Source organism: Solanum dulcamara, chromosome 8 (genome assembly GCF_947179165.1).
Source record: "Solanum dulcamara chromosome 8, daSolDulc1.2, whole genome shotgun sequence".
In the NCBI taxonomy this organism is placed as follows: domain Eukaryota; kingdom Viridiplantae; phylum Streptophyta; class Magnoliopsida; order Solanales; family Solanaceae; genus Solanum; species Solanum dulcamara.
Genome location: NC_077244.1, coordinates 49,423,025 through 49,438,489, shown reverse-complemented (window position 1 = coordinate 49,438,489; position 15,465 = coordinate 49,423,025).

Genomic DNA, 15,465 nt, shown 5'->3' with positions numbered 1-15,465 from the left:
ATTAATTACCTTGTGATTTATCATTAGACCATTGCATATAACCAATTTATGACTCTCTTTTTGATCAGAAGTTTACAGAAACCTAAGCAACCATATCTTACATAACTTCAATTATTCAGGAAAGTATACTTCATACACTAGTACATATTTCAGGCAACACTATGCACATAATCACACCATATCATTCATGTAATTACACTTCACACTCTGATGGTTATACAGACAACATTATGCATATAATCACAATTTCAAGCTACATCACACAAGCAATTCAAAGTTATTAACTTAATTCTCCTCATTGATGACCATTAATTGATCATTCATGCATTTACTCAGCCTATAAGGTTAGATACCAATTGGAACCTTCTCAGTTCTAATTTTTCTAACTTGTGTCCCTTAAACCATGACAACAACATCAAATTTACTATGTTCAGATACCAATTAGAATCTATAGATACCAATTGAACTCAACCCATACCACAAGCGACAAACTGCATGAAAAAGAGAAGAAATGAATGACTTTTTAGAATGCTTCATAGCTTCCTAAAGATTAGATATGGACGTCAATACACAAATCCACAGTAGTCTATTCCACACTTGCTCTTATATTGGGAGATTGGTAAACTAGCTTTGATATCAAATTATCACGACCCAACCCACCAGACCGTGAGGGCACCTACTCTAACACTACATAAGAGAACCCTTATAAAACATCATACAGAAGTTTAACAAAATACCATTATTAGTCCTAAAAAAGTGTAAAGACACCGTATATTAATTTAAAACTCCATGGTTGATTATAAGAAACACTTTAACACCCTCCAAGGATACTAGTCTGAAAAAGGTACAAGATCCCTAAAGATACATCGTATAAATAAAAAAAGACATACCTCCCAACATAAGAAAGGGAGAGTAGAAGCTGTTGGATACTCATCTTCATCTTCACCAATGAAATATCATTGGCCCTACAACTAGACTATGCCAAATGGTATAGTAAGGGTAGTATCAGTATAAACAACATGTATTGGTAGGCATCATTGGTCAATCCGATACCCACTGCATAATATAAAGGATTCAATGAGAAGAAAACATGCTCTTAAGAAGATTCACCACTAAAACTTTAGCACAACGCTTATTCCTTATAGCTAGTGCACTGCCAACTTTAATAAAGATTAAGGCCTAGCCCTTCTAACACATAAAGGAATTCCTGAACCATGGACCACCACTAACTTAGTCTAACTAGTCTACTACCTTTAGCTTTCACACCAACAGTTGGCCCTAGAATAATTAACTTAAAACTTGAAAGAGGAAAACCTTTAGGTTGGCTAAGGCTCATATTCTAACAGCACTGACCCACTATGGTGAGACCTATCCCGCTCTAGAGGCCTCGCCATAGTGGGATTACTTCCACTAGAGTGGCCTGTCCAGAGGCAGAAGCTCCGAATTCTCTTCAAATCCTCCCTTTAACACATGTGTTCACATGACATCAACAATATCTATCTTTAAGAAACTAATTTCACTTAACAATGCATCGATTTCTCTCCACCTATTTATCCACGACCTCATGCCTACAATACGGACAAATATAACAACTATAACATAATACGAATATGTATATACATCAACAAATTATCAATTTACCATTTCAGGAGCAACATACAATTTTACAATGTAAATCACAGATACTATAGTCAACATGATAACACTTGAACCTTTAGTCCATTCATATCAATTATTACACAAGATGGGTATGCTCAATTATATCGGGGCAGTTTCTCTATCATCACCTACATAGTCAAGATCAATTCACAAATGATAGCCATACAATGGTTCTTTCATGGAACCCATACCCAAATTATATACGTATCAGAACATCATACTTGATCCTACATATGTGTCAAAACATGACATCTGATTTAATATATGTGTTGGAATATGACACCCGATCTAATATTACAATCAGAACCACAATCATAGTCCATAAAAAACAGTTTACCTACTTGACAATCAAGTAACAAGTTCATTGCATGCAGTTTTTCAAAAATAGTCATTTCATTGGTTTCGTTCAATATTTTCCTTCATTAACTATATTTCAACAATATTTTTTTATTCAAGGCATCACTTTTAGTAGATCTAGTTTAAGATAATAGATTTTACGATCTTGGGATTGTAGACTAATCACAATGATATATCAATCATCCAACCACAATAATTAAATACATGGTAAACATAACAATATTACTCAATCACTATTAATGGCCTCTTTATGATATAGATTAAACCATAACCTAAAACTATAAGGAATCAAATAGGTTCATGGCATGAGATCCATCAACAATAAGTCATTCTGTAAGACCCCAAAATTTGGAAAGTCGAAAAAAATAGATCTAAGCATGAAATTTCTGAAACCTGTAGTTTTTGGCACCAAACGATTACCACGGGAGGCCATTACCATGCCTCATGGTGAGCCATCGTGGTGGTGGTTCTGAAGCTCAATCCTATAGGAAGGGACCAAGAAAAGGGACCATGGTCTGTGGTGAGCACCACAGGCTGTGATGCCCTCCGTGGTGACCCCTCCTATAAGACCTCAAGAAATGATCCCAAGGAAAGGACCACTCCTCACCACCACAGTCCATGTATCCCATCATAGACCATGGTGGCCTTCGTGGTGGTCACTTCTGCAGACCACTTTGTACGAACTGCACCATGATCATGAGTCACAGATCGTGATGACCTCTACGGACCATGAAGGGCTCTATAGAGGAAGTTCTGAAATACTTCCCCTGCAACCTAAAATTTTTTAATTCCAAGTCTAACATCACGGACACCACTATGGGATGTGATGAGCATCATGGACCATGATGGGTCCTCCGGGGTGAGTCTCAGTTCCAATTAAATAAAGGGCAATCTGGTCATTTTCTGTTTTTTCATTAATGTATTTGGACGTTTTTAAGACTAGATTATCAACACAACTGTCCTAAATATTCCTAAATCGATTATTTTCCCTCCTGACTCCCAAACAACTTTAAGACTTCTCTTCCAAGGTTTCTTCAAGAGTTCATCTTCATCATTAAGTTTGGCTAGGGTTTCTTCAAGAACAAGTCTCCTTTTTCAATTCCAAACTCAAATTCATTCAAGGTATGTAGGGATTGATCCATGGGTTCCTTTCACCCATGGCAAGGTTTTTACTCAAAATATCATGAATTCAAATTGGGTTTGTAATCCTAGTTTGATGAATTATATTGGGTTGTTTCAATTATGTTTTATTTCATTATCAATGACCATTATAAGTATGTTTCTAAATGAAATACACAATTTCAAGTTGAATTATGATTGCTCATGCATTAAGCTCTTTTAGATGATGATATTATGAAGTATGATTCTTAATTCAATTATTTCAAGGTATTATCATGGTTTTAATTCAAATTGACTATTTATATGAGTTTTACTCTAAATGTAATTATGAATTATGATCATGTGTTATAGTTATGTTCAAGTTATGAATTACATACATGTTATGAAGAAAGGTGACTTAGGTTCTTTGTGGTGATAAAGAAACCTCATGACATGAATTATGTAAATATGATATTGTAATATTGAAATGCTAATGTTTATATTTTAAGTATGTTATGAAAATAAGCTACTCTATGAATTATGAAGTTTATGGACAAGTTTATGATATATGCTAAATATGATTACTATGTTATGTATTCCGTGAGGTTTGACTTAGCATCGAGTGGACTTTGAGGTGGGGGCCCTACCAAAAGCCTTAGTAGCAGCCTCAAGTTTCTTAAAATAAGTGCCACCATAGGCTGCCTTCATGGCCTAGCTAGTGGATTCATATATAGCCTATGTACATGACCTGCCTAGCTGGGTGGAGTCTACCTTGGCAAGTAGATTCCTCTTTATTCTGTTGTATGGGGAGACATCGGGATTCTATGTTATAGCTCACACAACCTTATTGTCAGTAATTGTTCTGTTCTATATTTGTATGTTCTCTTATGTTCATTCATGATTTTAAATATTTTTTTAAATGCTTTGATCGTTATGATTTTCTCATGACTTCAGTTATCCTCTTTATCATGTACTCAATTGATCATTGCATTTTATGATTTATATTGTATGTCATACCCTCATACTTAGTACATTCAAACATACTAACTCATATTGTTGCCCATATTGTCTCATAATATAGGGGTTGAGGATCACATTCCCATGCGTGGCTAGTAGAGTTTTTTATCCGACAAAGTCTTGGTGAATTCTCATATATCGAGGGCGAATTATGAGTTATTTTTTTTCAAAGACTTTTATTTCAATCATGATTGAGGATGAGCTAAGGACATGTCTTAGCCCCCTCCATCTTACGTAGTGAGGCATTGTTCAACCTATGTTATGAAGTCTTTGTAGTCAAGTTTACCTTTCTTTTATATTCATGTTTAGGTTCTTCTTATGTTATTTTTGCATTTACTTTACCTTATGCATGCTTATGATATGTCAAGAGGCTTGGTTGGTGTCTTTCGTGGTTTCGATCGCCGTGTTATGAGTAGGTCTTTGGTATCAGAGTCCAAGGTTTAATATTTCTTAGGGAGTCCAACATGCCGCGTCAAGTAGAGTTTTATTCATGGTTGCAAAGAGAACCACATCTATGAATAGTAGGATATTAGGCATTTAGAATAATCCTCAATTCATTCATGATCTATGTTGTACGATAGAGTATGCTCTAAGGCTTTCTTTCCTTAATGATTGTCCTTTGCAATTTTCAGAAAATGCCTCCATGAAGACCACCTTTGCCAAGGGGGATCAATGCTAATGAAGATCAAGCTCCTCTTGTTACTCAAGGAAATGGTTCTTTGCCCGATGAATTGACTAATGCAGAGTTTTGGACCGCTTTTACCATGCTAGCTAAATTTATGACCATCCAAGGGTTTGTGACTCTGCCTAATGCTCCTACCAGCTTCTAGAGTGAGAGATTTTGCAAGGATGAACCCTCTGGAATTCCATGGTTCTAAAATGGATGAGGATCCTCAAGACTTCATTGATGAGGTCTATAAGATAATGAGTATTATGGGAGTGACTTTGGAAGAGAAAGTGGAGTTGGTGGCTTACCAACTCATGCGTGTTGCTCAAGTTTGGTATACTCAATGGAAGATAGAGAGGGTAGATGAAGGATCTATTGGTTGGGAAGTCTACAAACTTGCTTTCCATGATATATTTTTCCCTCTTGAGCTAAGGGAAGCCCATGTGTTGTAATTTATTAATCTTTGACAAGGCAACATTGGTATTAGGGATTATGCCTTTAAGTTCACCAAACTCTCCAAGTATGCTCCTTTATTGGTTGCCGATCCACGTTCCCAAATGAGTTAATTCATATCAAGGGTATCCGACTTAATTTCTATGGAATGTCATACCATTATACTTATAAAAAAATGGACATATCTCGTCTTATGACTTTTGTAGAGCAAATTGAGGCCGATAAACTCAAGGAGATGAGAATAAGAGATTCTAAAAGAGCATGGTATAAAGGTGGGTTCTCAAATGCTAGGTATGGTGGTAGTAGTATCCGTTCTCAAGAAGGATAAGGTTCGGGAAAGAAGTTCTTTAATGATAGAATGTCATACCCTAAGGCTTATGGAGGAGGTGTGAATGCTAGTAGCCCTTCGTTTCCCAAGTGTGCAAAATATAAGAAGAATCATGGAGAGAGATGTATGATGGGGACAGGTGCTTGCTATGGATATAGCAAGGTGGTACATAGGAAATATCAGTGCCCTCATGTTGCCAACAAAGGTAGAGAAGGTTGTACTCAAGGTCAAATAGCCTAAGAAGGCTAAGTGCAACAGGGTGCCAAACTCAAACTAAGGGTGGTCAATGCAACAATTGGTTCTATGCTCTTCATGGTAGATAATAGGTTGAGGAGACACTCGATGTTGTTACCAATATGTTTCGGGTCTTTCACTATGATGTTTATGTCTTGTTTGATCCATGTGCAAATTTATCTTTTGTTAGTCCTTATTTGGCTTTGAGTTTTGATGTGTTCCCCGAAGTGTTGCTAGAATTATTTTTTTTATACTCCTGTAGGAAATCAGTTATGGCTAAAAGAGTTTATAGAAATTATCTTGTGTCGATTTTGCATACAGTTATCCCTCGCAATCTTTTTGAACTGAACATGACTGATTTTGACATTTTTTTTGTATGGATTGGTTACATGCCTCTTATGCATCCATCAATTATAGAACCCATAGAGTCAAGTTTCAATTTCCGAATGAGCCTACTATTGAATGGAATGGTAATGATTCAGTGGTTAAGGGTCAATTAATTTAGTCTTAAGACCCAAAAAATAATTTTCAAGGGTTGCATCTACCATCTAGTTTGGGTTTGAGATACTAAATCCGAGACACCTACTCTTGAGTCAGTTTCCATTGCAAATGAATTTTTGGGAGTTTTTCTCAAATATCTTTTCGATATTTCTCCCTAAAGAGAAATAGACTTCGATATTGATCTCCTACCTGATACGCCGCCTATTTATATTCCTGCTTACCGTACATCTTCGTTGGAACTTAAGGAGTTGAAAGAATAATTAAAGAATTTATTGGATAAGGGTTTCATAAGACCAAGCATTTCACCTTAGGGTGCTCCCATGTTGTTTGTTAGGAAGAAAGATGGGCCACTCTGCATTTGTATAGATTACCAGCAATTGAATAAGATCACCGTAAAGAACAAGTATCTAATTTCGAGGATAGATGATTTGTTTGATCAATTGCAATGGGAAAGTTACTTTTCAAAGATTGATATTCGTTCCAGTTATCATCAGCTCTGAGTTAGGGAATGTGAGATATTGAAGATGGTTTTTAGAACTCAGTTTGGTCACTTAATTTTTTTTATGTCTTTTGGACTAACGAATTCCCCTACAACTTCTATGGATTTAATAAATAGGGTATTTAAGCAATACTTGGATATGTTCATAATCGTGTTTATAGATGATATTTTGATTTATTCTTGAAGCGAGGAAGAGCATGCCATTCATTTGAGGATTGTGTTGCAAATTCTCAAGGAACGTCAGTTTTATGCAAGGTTTAGCTAATGTGAATTTTGGTTAAGGTCAGTTGGTTTCCTTGGTCACGTTATTTCCGGAGAAGGAATTATAGTTGATCCAAAGAAGATCGATGCGGTTAAGAATTGGCCTAGAACATTGACTCCTTCTGATAGTTGGTGTTTCTTTGGTTTAGCCGGTTAATATAGATAGTTTGTGGAAGGTTTCTCTTCCATTGGATCTCCTTTGACAACTTTGACTAAAAAAAAGGTGAAGTTCCAATGGTCTGAGGCATATGAGAAAAGCTTATAAGAGTCGAATGATAGGCTTACCTCCGCTCTAGTGTTGACTTTACCTAAAGGTTCTAATGGATTTATTGTGTATTGTGATATTTCACGAGTTGGTATTGGTTGTGTTCTAATGCAAAATGGTAAGGTGATAGCCTATTCTTTAAGGCAACTCAAGGCACATGAGAAGAATTTCCCAACCCACGACTTGGTGTTAGCGGTGGTGGTATTTGATTTAAAGTTGTGGAGGCCCTACTTGTATGGTATCCATGTGGATGTTTTCACTGATCATAAAAGACCGACCGCAATATGTGTTCACTCAAAAAGACCTGAATCTTCGACAAATGAAGATTGCTTGAATTGTTGAAGAATTATGACATGTATTGTGCTATACCATCTGGGTAAGGCAAATGTGGTAGCCGATGCTCTTAGTATATTATCTATGAACAATGTTTCCCATGTTGATGATGAGAAGAAAGAGCTAGTTCGGGATGTGAATAGATTAGCCCATTTGGGTGTGTAATTGGTTGATTTGAAAAATGGTGGTGTTATTGTGAAAAATAGTTTCAAATCTTCTCTTGCGGTGGATATAAAGGCAAAGCAAGTTGGGGATCCCGCTTTTGTTGAATTAAAGAAGGCAGTTGCCAAAAACGCCATTGAGGCTTTCTTCTAAGGGGGAGATGGTGTTTTGAAATGTCAAGGCTGATTGTGTGTTTCGGATATTGATGGCTTAAAACATATGATATTTTTCAAAGCTCACAATTTATGGTATTCTATTCATCTAGGATCCACAAAGATGTATCGAGATTTGAAAGAAGTATATTGGTGGAATGACATGAAAAGATATATTGCATAATTTGTAGCTAAGTGCCCTAATTGTCAATAATTGAAAGTCAAGCATAAAAATTGGGAGGTTTGGATCAAGACATTGAGATTCCTTCTTGGAAGTGGGAAGCCTTGAATATGGGCTTTGTTATAGGTATACCTCGTACTTGAAAGCAACATGATTTCATTTGGGACGACCATTTTCCATTAATAGAGTTTGCTTATAATACCAGTTATCACTCTAGCATCGAGATAGCTTCATTTAAATCTTTGTACGGTAGGTGGTGTAGATCCCCTATCGCTTGGTTTGAGGTAGGTGAAATTGCCTTGATAGGACCTGAGTTGGTATTTGAGGCTATGGAAAAAGTTAGACTCATTAGAGAAAGGTTGAAAACACCCGCAGCTGACAAAAGTCCTATTCAGACATGAGAAGAAGGGAACTTGAAATTGAGGTTAATGATTGGATTTACTCAAAAATTTCACCCATGAAAGATGTGATGCATTTTGGTAATAAGGGGAAGTTGAGTCCCCTCTATGTTGGCCTATATCAGATTTTGAAGAGAATATGTAAGGTGGTGTATGAGTTGGATCTGCCTTCAGATTTGGCATCGGTGCATCCGGTGTTCCATGTGTCATTTTTGAGAAAGTTTGTTGATAATCCTAGATCCATTGTGCCATTTGACATCATTGAGGTTAAGGAGAGTCTTTCTTATGAAGAAGATTTGGTTGAGATTTTGGACCGGCAGGTTAGAAAGTCGATAAACAAAGAAATAGATTAAGTTAAAGTGTTATGGAGGAATCAAAGGGTTGAGGGTGCTACAAGGGAGGCCGATGCCGATATGATGTCCTGATGTAATGATCTCTTTTCTTCCGTGCCTAGTTGAGGTATTTATCTCCTTCATGATCCAACAAGCCCAAATCATGCATTTTAATTATTTTCTTAGTTTAATATGCATCTGTGTTCATGAAATGAGTTTTAAAGTTATGTTTTTGCTTGAGATTAAAGATTTCATGTTTTATGCATTATCGAGTTTCTTTGCATTCATGTTGGGCTATTATGTTCCTTTCCTATTCCATTCATTCTAGCTTGAGTTTCATTTGAGGATGAATGTTCCCAAGGGGGAGATATTGTAAGACCCCAAAATACGGAAAATTGGAAAATGAGGATCAAAACATGAATTTTCTAAAACCTGTAGTTTTTGGCACCAGGTGATGACCATGGGAGGACTTCACGGGCCGTAGTCCACACCATGCCTCATGGTGAGCCATCGTGGTGGTGGTATTGAAGCTCAAACCTTCAGGAAGGGACCACGACAAGGGACCATAAACCGTGGTAAGCACGATGGGCCGTGATGCCCTTCATGGTGACCTCTCCTCTGAGACCTCAGGAAATGATTCCAAGAAAAGGACCAAGCCTTACCACCATGGGATGTGTAGCCCTTTACGGACCGTGGTGGTCATTCCTACAGGGTAATTCATAGAACATGATAGGTCCTCCGTGGTGAGTCCTAGTTCTAGTTAAATGAAGGGTAATTCAGTCTTTTTTCTATTCCTTCATTAATGTATGTGGACTTTTTGGGACTAGATTCACTACAAAATAGTCCTAAATATTTCTAAACCCATTCTTTTCTATCATAACTCCCAAACAACTTTAAAACTTCTCTTCCAAGGTTTCTTCAAGAGTTCATCTTCATCATCAAGTTTGGCTAGGGTTTCTTCAAGAACAAGTCTGCCTTTTTAATTCCAAGCTCAAATTCATTCAAGGTTTGTAGGGATTGATCAATGGGTTCCTTTCACCCATGGTATCCCAAGGTTTTTACTCAAAATCTCATGAATTTTAATTAGGTTGGTAACCGTAGTTTGACAAATTGCATTGGGCTGTTTTAATTATGTTTTATTTTGTTATCAATGACCATTATAAGTATGTTTCTACACAGATTACATAATTTCAAATTGAATTATGATTGGCCATGAATGAAGTTATTTTCAATGATGATATTATGAAGTAAGATTATGAATTCAATGATTTCAAGGTATTATCATGGTTTTATTCAAATTGACTATGTATATGAGTTTTACTCTAAATTTAAGTCTGAATTATGATCATGGATTATAATTATGTTCAAGTTATGAAGAAAGGTGACTTAGGGACCTATGTGGTGACCAAGGAACCTCATGACATGAATTATCCAAATATGATATTGTAATGTTGAAAGGCTAATACTCATATTCCAAGTATATTATGAAAATAAGGTATTCTATGAATTATGAAGTTTATGAACAAGTTTATGACATATGCTAAGTATGATTACTATTATATGTATTCCATGGGGTTTGACTTAGACCGAATTTGAGGTGGGAGACCTATCAAAAGGCTTAGTAGCAGCCTCAAGTTTCTTAAACTACGTTCCACCTTAAGTGGCCTTAATGACCTAGCTAGTAGATTCACATATAGCGTATGTACATGATCTGCCTTGCGGGGTAGAGTCTATCTTGGCTAGTAGATTCTCCCCTTTGTCTGTTGTATGGAAAGTCATTGAGATTCCATATTATACCTCGCATGGTCTTATTGGCAGTTATGATTCTATCCCACAAATGTATGTTCTCTTATGTTAATTCATGATTTCAAATATGTCTTTTAAATGCTTTGATCATTATTGTTTTCTCATGACTTCACTTATCCTCTTTATTATGTACTCAATTGATCATTGCATCTTATGATTTATATTGCATGTAATACCCTCATAATTAGTACATTCAAACGTACTAACTCATATTGTTGCCTACATTGTCTCATAATGTAGGGGTTGAGAATCACATTCTCATGCGTGGTTAGTAGAGCTTTTTATCTGGCAAAGTCTTGGTGAGTCCTCATCTATCAAGGGCGAATTATGAGTTTTTTTTGTTCAAAGACTTTTATTTCATTCATGATTGAGGGTGATCTAGGAATATGTCTTAGTCCCCGCCCATCTTATGTAGTATAAGCATTGTTGGACCTATATTATGGAGTCTTTATAGTCAAGTTTACCTTTCTTTTATGTTCATGCTTAGGCTATTGGTATGTTATTTTCGCATTTACTTTACCTTATGCATGCTTATGATATGTTATGAGTCTTGGTTGGAGCCCTTCGGGATTTTGATTTCCGTGTTATGATTAGGCCCTAGGTTGGGTCATGACACATTCACATTTATCCTTTTATTTCATGATTCGCATTACTCAAGTAATTTACAAGGAATAATCAGCATAAACACACATAATTATCGGTATAATCACATCCCTTTATATACATCAATAACTCATAACCCACAGGTCTCAAGATCTCCTAACAACCCAACAATAGACTACATTTAATCCTGCAAGGGTCATTGGCCTTCTAAACAGTTTTCACCAATGTTAGCATTCAAAGATTAGGCTTTTATCACTAGTCACATATTAATCATGATCCAAACCATACATTCCCACTCTAAACATCAACTGACAATCATTTAATGATCTACATTGCGTGCCTGAAGGCCTAGGAATGAAATCTCCCATTAATCTATATCATATTAAGAAATGGAAATGAATTTATAACTACTCAATTGAGAAAACCTAGCCTACCTGGGCGCAAAGTGGTTGTAAAAGGATTATAACACGATCCCTAACTTCTGTAGGGAACACTATGGAGATAGGCCTGAACTACATGGGTTGTAGCCTTCCTCGCGCTAGGAATCTATTTTTTCCTTCTCTCCAAGCCTAGAACAGCCTCTTGGGGGGGGGGGGGGGGTTCTAGGGTAACCCTCACCTATTTTTGTACTTAGGAGAAGAATGAGATAGTAAACATATGTCCTTTTTAACTTTTGTCCCATCGATTCCCGCTCTGGTGGCAAATCCCACTCTGGCTGCTTAGCATGGACAATGATCAGTAAAATGGGCATAACTTTTTACTTCAAACTCTGAATGAGGTAATTTTAGTGGCATTGAAAAGAAGACTCATAGACCTTTAATTTAATAAGTCATGGGCCATTAATTCATTATAGATTGAGATATATGATCGTTTGAAGTTTACCCTAGTTTGAACTCAAGACTAAAACTAAATAGGAAAGATACTTTCAACTCAACTTTGAGATAGAAGCATAATAAGACCTTAATTCACAACTTATACACTTGCATACCATGAAATTTATCCTAGTCTTATGGAAAAAAAAATTGTATACCTTTGCCACATATATTTTTAGTAATGACGGCTACGTTGTTATTGAGGTCGGATTGACTTGAAATTTGATAGGTCGCAACACAACTAACTCTAAGACTCAGAAAGACCAAAATACCCTCAGAGCTTCTAAAATTACTAATGAATTCTCCCTAGGCCTAAAATCTCCCCCCAAATCCAACAAAGTCATCAAAATTCAATTTCGAGCATCTGAACTCCAAATGTTTACCAAAGTCAACTCAAAACTTAAAAAATAATCATTTCCAACTTAGGACCTCAAATCGTCGATATAATCCTGAGACGGACTCCGTCAACTCTCCTACACCAAATTTCACATTACAGAGCTAATGAAATTGATGGAGTTCTATTCTGATATTCGTAACTACAAATGACTCCAAATACCACTTATACAAAACTTAAGCTTCTAAAACTCAACTTTTCCAAAAATCTGAGTTTTTCACAGAATTTCACAAAATCGACTTCAATTACCAATCAAACATGATTAGGGGAAACTATCAGAAGGGGTAAAATGGACATTTTGTAAAAATTATCAAAAATGACCTTCAGGGTCATTACAGATCTACGGAAATATTAGTGTTGATATCCTTCACATTATTAACAAGTGAATAAAACCTTGTTATATTTTGTTTGAATTTTTTAAGAAAACCAATCTTATTCTTCAATATAAATCTTGTTTAAAAAATAAAATTATCTAGTTAGGGAGTTCTATGTATATGAAGCACTTCTTTAGGTTGAATCCGTATATTGAATCTCGAAATGTGCGTAGGTAAAAGTGGTAATTTCCCATTCCTTATTTCGTCATTAGGATTTGATTAAGCTATTTAAAAACATTATAGTTGAATAATCCATGTTAATGTATTTGGGTCAAAGTTAGCTTGACTTATTTGGATGTTCATCTTACATACCATGCTACATTTCTCACTGACGTTACTTGATTACTATGTTACACATTTTCCTATTTCTTTTTTATCCTTTTTATGTTTCATGTACAATTGGAGGGCTAGAGTTTCACCTTGAAACTCTTTTTGACTAAAAATATTGGGCCAATAGCTATTAGGATCATCAGAGCTTGGAGTCTTGTAAATTAGGAGTCAACATTCTTTGTCTTACCTCGTTACAACTTTGATTATGTTTCTCTTGATACATTAATTTATTTTTATATATGTTTACATATATGTGAATATTGATACTATTCTCTCTTCCTTATTTGAGATTTTTTATGTAGGCTAATAATATATGTTAATGAGTTTAATAGTATGTTTAGAATCAAAAAAAGAAAAATACTCTTTAAAAATAGTTGAACGTTTAATTTACTTGTTAATATTCATTTAGACGTTTAAGCTAAGTAAAAGGGATTAGAAAACTTATCACTTAAAATTTTTAAATGTGTTTTGAAACTAGTTAAAAGGTCTAAAAGATTATCTTTAGAAACATATTTTTAAGAAGGGAGGTTGGTCTCATATTTTATTTACAAAATTAATGTAATTATGGAATAAGTCACAATAGCTAGGCTTATTTTAGATTCTTTAAATCACCCCCCTTATGAAAATCTTATTTATTATTATTTTCAAGTCAAATATAGCTTAATTATTTTACTTGCCTTTTAATATATTATTTCAAGATTTCATATTTTCAAACACGAGGTATATACATATATATTTCATACACATAAGGTATATATTTATATTTACTTTTTCTATATATACTTGAGATATTACTTTATATTATTCTTCCATATCTGGTAATTGTTTTGTTATGACTTATTTTTCTTTTATAAAAAGGTTCTAAATTTCTACACTTTGATATATCATCTATATGATTTTTACTACATACATATATCAATTGTTAATATACCCATACATGTAAGAAAAACAATAAGCTTGCTACTTCATATGAACTTAAACATACATCTATTTTATATATAAATTTCATACATTTTGAGTATATTTGTTTATTTATTTATTTTACTGTATGATAAATATATACCATTTAAATTTTTTCTTACACATTATAAACATATATAAGTCATACCTTGTATTTTTTACTCTTTTCTCAAATTAATGAAAATTTACTTATCTCCTATTTTTAAAGTAAATGAATGAATAAAATATCCCTAATCATTTTTTCAAACTTAACTTTTAGGATTATCTTCCAATAGGCTCTGAGGGGTGCTTAACTTCTTCCCCTCGAGTAACCAAAATCCTTACCTAGAATCTTACTGATTTCATAAATCAAAACAAGTTTTACAATTACATTTTTCAAATAATGATTTTTCTAATTTTTTCCGTAAAATTAGGTGACGACTCTAAACTATTTTCATAATCAGAGGCATAGCCACTTTATCTTGTAAACTATTTTGATCAATTCAAAGATGGGGTGCAATATCTTGGCGTCTCTGTTGGAGAGACCCATTGTAAAGCTCCGGGAGGGTACCCTAAGTGGCCGACACTCGAATACCATTACTAGTCCTCAAGCTAACCACTTAGTCCAATCACACATTCATTCAATCTTATTCTATCAGCGAAAGACTTAACTCATTAAGAATACTACTCATAAGATAAGGCCAAAGGCCAACAATCTTTTAAAATCTATCCAATCAATAAGTCTAGTATGAATGAAACTAGCCAAAAGACAAAACCAATCGACAATATTAACGATCTAGTCTATGAAGCCTTTATCAATTGTATAAGTGGTGCCAAGGACAGGTTCATGAATACCTCAAATCAAATGAAGAAAAAACTAAACTCAAAAGCTAGAAAGATAAATGTGGTATCCCCCTGAAGCAGGGAGGACTCATCAATCAGTTGAATACAAATAGATCCTCAATAATGCGCCTGTTGATGATCTCTAATACCTTTCTCTATATTATGAAATAATACAGATCCAAATGGACATATGTACAAGGAATGTATGATATATAATATAACAAAATGAAACGTGCGTCAAGGTAGAATTAAATCAGTTCAGAGATCTCAAATAGGAAGGCGAATAACTCGGTTAAGATGTCCTAAGTCTAAACAAGAATAAGATTTAGACAGACACCAATCATATACAACCCAATCCAATCCAATTAGAGCATTATCAAGACCTTTATGGGGGTTTCTCTTATCCG